Source organism: Eschrichtius robustus, chromosome X (genome assembly GCF_028021215.1).
Source record: "Eschrichtius robustus isolate mEscRob2 chromosome X, mEscRob2.pri, whole genome shotgun sequence".
NCBI classification, from domain to species: Eukaryota; Metazoa; Chordata; class Mammalia; order Artiodactyla; family Eschrichtiidae; genus Eschrichtius; species Eschrichtius robustus.
In genome coordinates this window covers 40,710,209-40,720,087 of record NC_090845.1, presented here as the reverse complement: position 1 = coordinate 40,720,087, position 9,879 = coordinate 40,710,209, and positions in this window count along the sequence as shown.

The following is a 9,879-nucleotide window of genomic DNA, read 5'->3' as shown; positions in this document are numbered from 1 at the left end:
TTCTAGGATTAGAAGACTCAACGTAGTTAAGATGTCAACTCTCCCTTAAACTGATCTATAGGTTTAATGCAATGCCTATCAAAATTCCAGCAAACTTTGATGTAGACATAGACAAGCTTATTCCAAAATTTATATGGAAGATAACCAAGCCCTAGACTAGCTAAAACAATCCGGACAGAGAAAAACAAAGTAAGCAATTGAATATCCATAGGCAAAGAAAAACAATGAACCTCGACATAAATCTCATATCTTCTACAAAAATTAACTCACACTGGATCATGGGCTTAAATGTAAAATGTAAATCTATGAAACTTTTAGAAAATACATAGGATAAATCATAGGGCTCTGAGGGTAGACAAAGAGGTCTTATACTTGACACCAAAAGTGCACAGTTGATGCAAGGAAAAATTGATAAATTGGACCTCATCCAAACAAAAAGGTTTTGCTCTACAAAAGCACATGTGAAGAGTATGAAAAGACAAGCTATGGACTGAGAGAAAAGATTTGCAAAAAGCCACATATCTAACAAAGGACTAGTATCTAGAATATATAAAGAACTCTCAAAACTCAACAATAAAAACAGCCAAAAAATCTAATTAGAAAATGGGCAAAAGACACAAAGAGACATTTCACTACAGATGGCAAGTAAACACATAGATGTTCCACATCATTAACCATCAATGAAAATCAATACCAAACTAACCAAATTATCCAAGTGCAAATTGATAGTACAGTGTGATATCACTGCATACCTATCAGAATGGCTAAAATAAAAAATAGAGACAACACCAAATCCTAGCAAGAATAAGAAGAAACTGGATCCCTCATACATTGCTGAGGGGAATATAAAATGTTACAACCTGCAAAACTATTTGGCAGTTTCTTATAAAGCTAAACATGCAATTAATATAAGAGACAGCAATTTCACTATTAGGCGTTTATCCCAGAAAAATTAAAATTTATGTTTACACAAAATCCTGTGCGTAAATATTCATAGCAGCTTTAATCACAGTAGGCAAAAACTGGAATCAGCCTAGATGTCTTCCACGGGTGAATAATTAAACAACTTATGGTAAATGCATGCCATGGAATATTACTCAGTAATAAAAGGAAACCAACTTGATACATTCAACAACAGGGATGAATCTCCAGAGAATTAGAGTGAGTGGAAAAGGCAACACAGAGACATATGGTATGAATTCATTTATATGACATTCTCGAAATGACAAAGTTACAGAAATGGTGAACAGGTTAGTGGCTGCCAGAGTTTAGCAATGAGGTAGAGAGTGGTAGCAGGAGATGTGGCTGCAGCTATAGAAGAGTAACTTTTGTGGATTCTTTGGTGATGTAACTATTCTGTATCTTGTCTACAGTGGTGGATGCACAAACTTACAGATGGAATTAACTTGTAAAGAACTAAATACATACACACACACACAAAAATGAATACAAGTAAAACTGGGGAAATCTGAATAAGGTTAATAGATTGTATTAATGTCAGTATTCTTGTGATATTTTGCTATAGTTTTGTAAAATGTTTCCATTGAGAAAAACTGGGTAAAGGGTAAAAGGGATCTCTCCATATTATTTCTTATAACTACAGGTGGATTTATAATTATTTCAATAAAACTTTCAATTGAAAAGTCAGTTGACTATATTTCTGGGCTTTCCCAGAGTCTGCCTCTAGGCTTTCCATTCTATTCCATTGATCTATCTGTCTGTCCTTTTGCCAATATCACATTGTCTTGATTACTGTAGCTTTATGGTAAATTTTGAAATTTTAATAATATTCTTATATTTTTTAATTGTTCTTGCCTATTTACTCTTCCTGCTAAACTTTAAAGTAACTGCACCTATTTCCAAATATATGAATTTTGATTGGGATTGAGTTAAACCTTTAAATGATTTTGGTAAGAAATGTACTCTCTAAAGCATTTGATTTTCTCATTCAGCAATATGGTATGTTGCTGTATTTTTTTTTCAAATATTTTCTCTTGTTCAGTCTTACTCAGAGAGATTCTGCATTTTCGTGGTAGAGCTGTGCCTTTTGGGTTTTATGATATTGATACTATTATTGATTTCATCTTTTAACTTCAGTAGTATTTTCTGATATGTATGCAAGTGTATCTTTATCCTGACATTTTATGGAACTCTTTAATTCTAAAGGTTTTCAGTCGATTTCCTTAAGTGAAGCATCAATATATATCTGCAGATAATAGCTTTCCCCTGCCTTCTGGAAAGTTTTGTCTGTTACTTTGTGTATTTTATTATGCTATCACATTGGTCAGGACTGTCACAAAACTGGAGCATAAGCCCACTAGCAAACTCTAGGAGACAGTCTAGAATAGACAGCTCACAAGTAACTCACCTTCAGCGTCAGAGGTATGAAGGAACTGGTGTAGTTACACTCCAACTCCTGTCAATCATTGGTTGAGGCCTATCTCTAGCAGGTGATATGGGTGAGGGAAGACTCCAGGGCACTTCAAGCCTGTCCCAAAGATGGACAAAGCAGGCTCTGAAGACCAGAGAACTTTCCTGGGCAAAGGAATTCAGGTGCTGATAGTTGCAAATTCAGCACTAAAATGCTTTGACGGAATGTGAGTATTCGGTCACATCAAGGCATCAACAACATCTATTTGAGAAGCCGTCTTTTCTCACTCTCCTACACTCCTCTCACAAATTCTCACTGCCATCCTCCCATTGGTCCTGAGGTCACTGTGGTTAGACACACACACACACGCACATGTAAGGGAGAGATATTATTCTCAGAAATTCAAGAGCATCTGACTCTTACCTGAGTTTCCAAGGCAAGGTCATCGTTGCCATTCCCATTGACGATGAATCTTAGGCTACATGACTTCCCGTAAACCATTTTATTTGAGCAAAGCATACAAGCAAAAGAGAATGTTTCCACAAGAAAGAGGCTGGGAGTCAGCAAGAGTGAGAATGATGTGGAGTAAAACCTTTGGAAAGTGTGGGTTTTAGTCTTGCCTGCCTCAGAGAGGCCAATGACCTGCAGGTTCTCCAGGTGACTGGCTCTGGGAGTAGCAGCTTCAGAGAATTTTGAATGTCTCCTCCCAACCTGGACCTCAGAGACTGCTTGTCTCTCAGGTCCTTGAGAAGCAATAGAATGAAGATGAAGATTTCTTTGATTTTTTCTCTTCCAACTCTTTTAGATTCTTACCCTGTAATAATCACTAAAATCAAAATAAAACTTCCTGCTCTTTAAATGGATGATGTTTATTTAGTAGGTTTTGTTAATCTCCTATCTCTCAAATTCTGATGTCCTTATCAATGTACTTCCTAATCATAACATTCATTTAAATAATCTCTTGTCTCTGTGAGGGATTCCTCTCATCTGCAGTCTTTATCAGGATGTCCTTTAAATCAGAATCCACTTAATAAAATGTGTAGTGCCATGTTAGCTTGGAAAGTTTTAGATGGTCCATATTATAGTGTATGGTGTTGAAAAAAGAGGCCTGAAGAAGGCAATTTTAAAGAAGGAAAACATTTACTATTAGATCAGCAGTCACTTAGAATTGTATTCATCACTATTGCTATTGTAATTTTAAGCTAATATTTGTTTAACATAATGGGAATAAAATTATATTGAGCATATGAATGTAGCTAGGATTTAGAGCGGCAGGAATTTGTTAATAAGTATAAATAACAGAAAGATAGACAACAAGGTGTGAATCCTCAAGTAATAAAATACCTCTTCAGATATTTTTTATTAAAGCCAAATGTACTTTGCTTTCCAATTTAAGAATAAAATCCTTTTGAAAGCAAAAAGCACATCTTTTGAATTGGTAACAATGGATGGCCAGGATGTTAGAACCTGGTGATGAAATTTAATTAGCCACTGCAGAAATTACCACTGCTGTTGTCCTTTGAAACTGGAACACTGAGTATAGCCAATTTCATTACCAAAGTCCTCTGAAGAGAGAAAACAAACCTTCTGGTAGACTTCACTTCCTTTTCTCCTTCCAACTCCTTATAGCTAATACAACACAGGGCTCAAAGATGTAACTGTACATACTGTTTATCACAGGTGAAAGGTGAAGCTTTAATTCAGACTCATTAGAATTTGAGTAAAATTACTATTATAAAATTGCCATTTAATTTTGACTTTAATTTCTCAGCTTCCATCTTTGCCTTATTTATAGTTATCCATCCCGATAAGCAAGTTGAGTATAAATGGCACATTGATGTATATACCTGTACACAGATGGGGTAACTCAGGAAAGGTGAGAATTTTAATTTAAAAAGCTGCATTTCTACCGGTGGTTTTTATCACTGGTATTTAAATTTAGAAGAGTGTGGCAAAGAAAGATTTCTTTTAAATCAACAGCTGCTTTGAAAAAAATTATTTTTAGAATTCAGCAGGTGGTACAGAAATCATACAAAGGAATGGGAACTGAATTATAAGTTGATGTGACCAATTTTTGTATTAGTTTCTTTATTTTCATTGCTAGGGTGGTTGTGGAATTTGTTATAAGTTAAGGGTCTACTTAAGGATAAGAATTTCTGTACTTCCCTAGCGCTGGGATGTTAAAAAATATGGTCCTGAGTAACATCTAGGGGAATGGAGGATTTTAGATAAGAATGGAGATGAGAAAAACATTCACATACTAGTTCCTAAAGAGTGAACCCAATGTTTATGTAAGGTGAAAATAAAAATAAAACAAAATTGCCCATTCAAAAATCCTTAGTCATGGAATGAAGAGGCTTTTATAGGGGAAATAGACAAGTACAGGTGCTTACAATGTTGTACAAACATGCTCCTTATGAAGAAGACCTTTTTCTGAAATAGAGCAGAGAAGTCAGAAATGATCCCGAGAAACCTACTTCTTTGAGGAAAGAAAGGCAAGGAAATTTCTGGTGAGGTTTTTTTTTTTTTTTAATTTTTTTTTTTTTTTTATATTTATTCTTGGCTGTGTTGGGTCTTCGTTTCTGTGTGAGGGCCTTCTCCAGTTGCGGCAAGCGGGGGCCACTCTTCATCGCGGTGCGCGGGCCTCTTCACCATCGCGACCTCTTCTTGTTGCCGAGCACAGGCTCCAGACGCGCAGGCTCAGCAATTGTGGCTCACGGGCCCAGTTGCTCCGCGGCATGTGGGATCTTCCCAGACCAGGGCTCGAACCCGTGTGCCCTGCATTGGCAGGCAGATTCTCAACCACTGCGCCACCAGGGAAGCCCCTCTGGTGAGGTTTTAATCTAAAACAGACTAATTGTTTTATGAATGGAATAAATTTCAGTTATCTAGAAAATTTAGGGTTTTTTTTTTTAACCTGAATCAATAAGATGTCACAGTGAGTTCTTCTTTGATATTTCTCCCCAAGTAATAGGAAATGTCTTTAAAACATCAGGAGAACTATATGGATCACTCCAGCTCATGGGCACAACCAGAAAATAATTTAGGAAGCATGAACTAAGAAGAATCATTGTATGCTTCCCCCGACCCCCTCCTCCACAGGAGTTTTCTAAGATTTAGTGATGAGTTAGTGATATTAGATCTAAATCATTGGTGGTCATAGTCAAATCTAGTTGTATTACATGCTCTTCAAAAATATCAACATTTATATACATGTCTTTCATTCCACAGTTAATAAACTGAACTTTTGCCCTTATAAGAATCTCCAACCTAAGCAAAAGAACTATGTAGCTTGCAAATGCAACTCTAGCAGCTAATGGGGACTATTAAAATCTACTTCTGTAATAGAACCTAAAAATTTTGCAATCTCGTTCTTACTCTCGTTACAAAGACTTTTTTTGTTGTTGTTTAAAGATCAATAGCGTTCTACTTCTTAATCATTTTGAGATCAATATTAAATAACCAAAGCAGCTCTTAAAAAGGCAATCTAGCAATAAATTTTCACCTAAACTAGAATTGGAATAAATTGATTATACTCAAGTCTCAGCAGTCTTCCTCGCTATGTTTTATGACATTAAACCATCGCTATGATATTTAACACTACATAGAGTGACAGGACAACGTAACAAATGTCTCCTACAGCTTTTATGAAAGCCAAAAGGGGAGGTTTTTGTAGTAAATACACATTTGTGAAACCTAGTGTTGTGAATTGCAGAAGGCCTAAATTATTTGGGAGAAGATTAACCCCATCAATAATTCATTCTGCCACTATAGGCAGCAGTAAAAGCTTCTTGGAACCAGTTAATAGCATTGACAGTCATTGTGCTGTTAAGAGAAACAAAACAGAAACATGCAGCACTATATTCTTCCACTGTTAGACAAAGAGGGAAATAAAACTATATAGGTAAAGGTATGGTGACCACTTCATGAAGGCTAAGAATACATCAGTAATTCTGTTTTTGTTGGTTTGCATAGTGTTTGGTCTTTAGAAGTCCAGAAGCGCAATCAAATTGATATATTATCTTTCATGGCACTTATCACAATTAAAATTAAAAAGTAGATTGTCTAATGGGTAGCTTATTGTCTGTATCTCCTCCTAGAATCTAAGTTCCATGAGAACATGGTCCACGTATGCTGTCTTTATCGCTGTATCATCACTGCCCAGCACTGTGTCTGACACATAGGAAACTCTCTATAATGTTCGTTGAATAAACACAAGAACTGAATACATGAGTGATTAATTAGTACAAATATAAAATTGGGACAACAACTTATGAATAATCTTCCTAAAAAAGTACATTTAAAACATTCATCAAAATGATAAAAGAGTCATCGTAAGTCCCATTCCTTGGTTGTGAATTTCTGCAATTGGTCTCTCAAGACTTGCTGCAGTCAAAAGATAGATTCTGGAATCACCTCAGGTGCTGAATCAGGGCTTTGAGCCTTCAGACAGTCCAGAGCAGCAGCATACCCTTCGCCCAGAAATAGAAGCTGGGAAAGATTTTCCCTTTGGTTTGGAGAGGTTGGGGGTAGGGACGTGGAGGAGTGAATTCACCCAGCAATTCAAGAACCACTACCACTCTCTTGATATGTCCCATCCCCACTCCCCACCCAAAGCCAACCTTGAGATGTATTTTATTTGGGAGGTGATCCAAGGCCGCATAAGCGAGGAAACGGAGAAAGTGAGACATGGGAGGAGAAAAGTCAACAGAGGGCATGTTAAAGAACAGGTTGCTATGGTTACTGGGGCTCAGTCCTGCTGGGTACCCTCTAGGAAACTAAATGAAATAGACTCCAGAATCTTGGCCATTTCTCTACCCACTCCAATCCTCAGTTGTTTGAGGGTTGTCCTGAGCGGCATCAACTTTCTGCATCATCCTGTTATATCTGTGTACACCTAAGCAAGCTCCCGTAGATCCAGAGAAAGCGCTCAGGCAGAGAAGCAGGGAGCCTCAGGCGCTTTAGGTGGGAACCAAACTCAGGAAGGGTTTCAGGTGAACTCAGAGGCTGGTGTCTTCTGCTTTCATATATACAAAAAGTTCTCCCTATAGTTATAACTGAATCCTTACAGATACTCTGTGCTGTTGGAATTATTGATAACATTCCTCATTGTACATTTAGAGAAATTAAATAAATAAGCATCTCAGCCAGGTTTCAATCCCGATCCTCTGACTTCAAATCCCACATACTTTGCCCCGCCTTACACCACCTCAGGAAGATAAGTTGGTTAGCTTCTAAATAAACAGTGATACAATCAGTACGTGATGTGGCAATGCCATAATTTATTTCGATGGTAGTTTCTGTCTCTTGCAGCAGAGGAAGAGAACAGTGGCCCACATTTAAGGTTGAGACTAAAAATAGGGCCCATCAGAGGAGTCAACTACAAAAGGTGCTGTTCCAGGTGAGAAGAATTCTGTTAGATAGATCCACCAGAGTGGTTTGCCCAGTGAGGCATATTGCAATCACTCAACTTTTCTAACAAAAAAGAAATGGCTTCTTGGGGGGGGTGGGGTGGGAATCTTCTGAGGAGAAAATACAGTGTCATTAACCAACCTATTCAGTAAGACCAAGGAAATGCTAGTAGATGGCCATGTTCCCTGGAAACCAATGTACATTTCAATCTCTCTTTCTTCAGTCATCTGGACACCCTCACAATATGTGTTAGGCGGCTGTACTGTGTTTAGTTTGGGTCAGGCTAATAACTTAGTCTATTTTTGTCTGTGGACTAAAACTGCTGATATTTGCCTAAGACAAATACAGTATATATTGTTGATTTTGGAAAGCTTGCAGGAAACTATATTCCACATAGTTAAAATCTGCACAAAGATTTTGACATTAATTTTCATAGGTAACACATTCTCCTGAAAGCAGATTACAGCATTGAAGAAAACTATTTTGTTTCTCCTACAGTATAATGTGGCCATTGGGACGGTTTTCCCTAAGGTCTTTTCAAGATTAAGAGTTTACAGTTTTTTCGTTAAATAAAGCATGTCAATACTAGGAAACTCTAAGAAAATCCTTTCAACTGCACCCGCCCTAACTTTGACTTCTTTTGGTTACACTTGGGTATTCTAATCTTCCATGCAGAAGTTTTGGCAAAATTGTCTTATTCTTCCTAAGACGGTATATATAGTAAGCTAGAGTACGCTGGATTCCTGAGTCTTCTGGGACTGATTAATCCTTTCTACATCAGCTGCTCTCCTCACTTCTCCCTCCTCTTCTTACTAGAACATTAATCAGGCAAAGCAGCAAAGTAAACACAAAGACAGAAAATGTCATTACACTTAGTGTTGGATTTCTTACTCCTTATGAAAGAATGATGTCTTTTATAAAGAGTGATTTAGCATTTCAATCCTTCCCTTCCAGAAAGGGGACAGATAAATGCTTGGGGAGACTTGACAGTCACCATTTTTCTTTCGATCAGATCAGTTAATTAGTAATTAACAAATAGGCAGTCTCAGTAGAACTTTGATTTTATCAATTTTTCTTTAGTTTGTGCTTGAATGTGTATATGTGTATATTTGAAAACCAACTACTAGTATCTTTTGTCCAGAGCAATGTTAATAAAAATCCATTAAGATTTTCATATGGTTGATACAAAATTCACATCCAATATAAATAGAGAAGAGGAAAGGAGGTACCAGATAAGGAGGGGTAGAAGAAGTATTTTATCATTTATCAAGATAGAAGATTTGGCAACTCATATTTAAATATAAAAAGTTATGACTCTCACTTTTTAACTTCCACCCATTTTAGTGTTACTTATTGTTCACCCTATGTGTATTTACTGTCATGTTTTCTCATTCAGAATAAAATTTCTTTTTATTTTGGCTTTCTTTTAAAAAAACCTTTTATTGAAGCACATTATACATATAAAAAAGTGCATAAATCATAATGTACATCTCAATAAATTTTTACAAACTGAACACATCTGTATAATCAGCACCCAGATAAAGAAATAGAATATCATAAGCATTCTAGAAGCTTCCAAGGGACTGGAAGTGTTCCTTCCCGTCACTACCCTCTCCACAAGGGAACCCACTATCCTAACTTCTAACCACACAGATTAGTTTTGTCTGTTTTTTAACTTTGTATAAATGGAATAATACAGTATAGGTACTCTTTTTGTGTCTGGCTTCTTTCACTCAACAGTTTGTGATAATTATCCACATTTTTGTGTGTAGTTGTAAGTTATTCATTCTCATGGCTACATAATGTTCTATTTTTTTGTTTTTTAATTTTTTTATTGTTAAAATATTGGATATATTTTATTTTATTAATGAGGTATAATCTGCAATATTATGTAAGTTTCAGGTGTACAACATAGTGATTCTCAACTTTTAAAGGTTATACTACACTTATAGTAATTATAAAATATTGGCTATATTCCCTGTGTTGTACAATATTTCCTTGTAGCTTATTTATTTTATACATAGTAGTTTGTACCTCTTAATCCCCTACCCCTATCTTGCCCCTTCCCCCTTCCCCCTCTCCACTGGCAACAATTA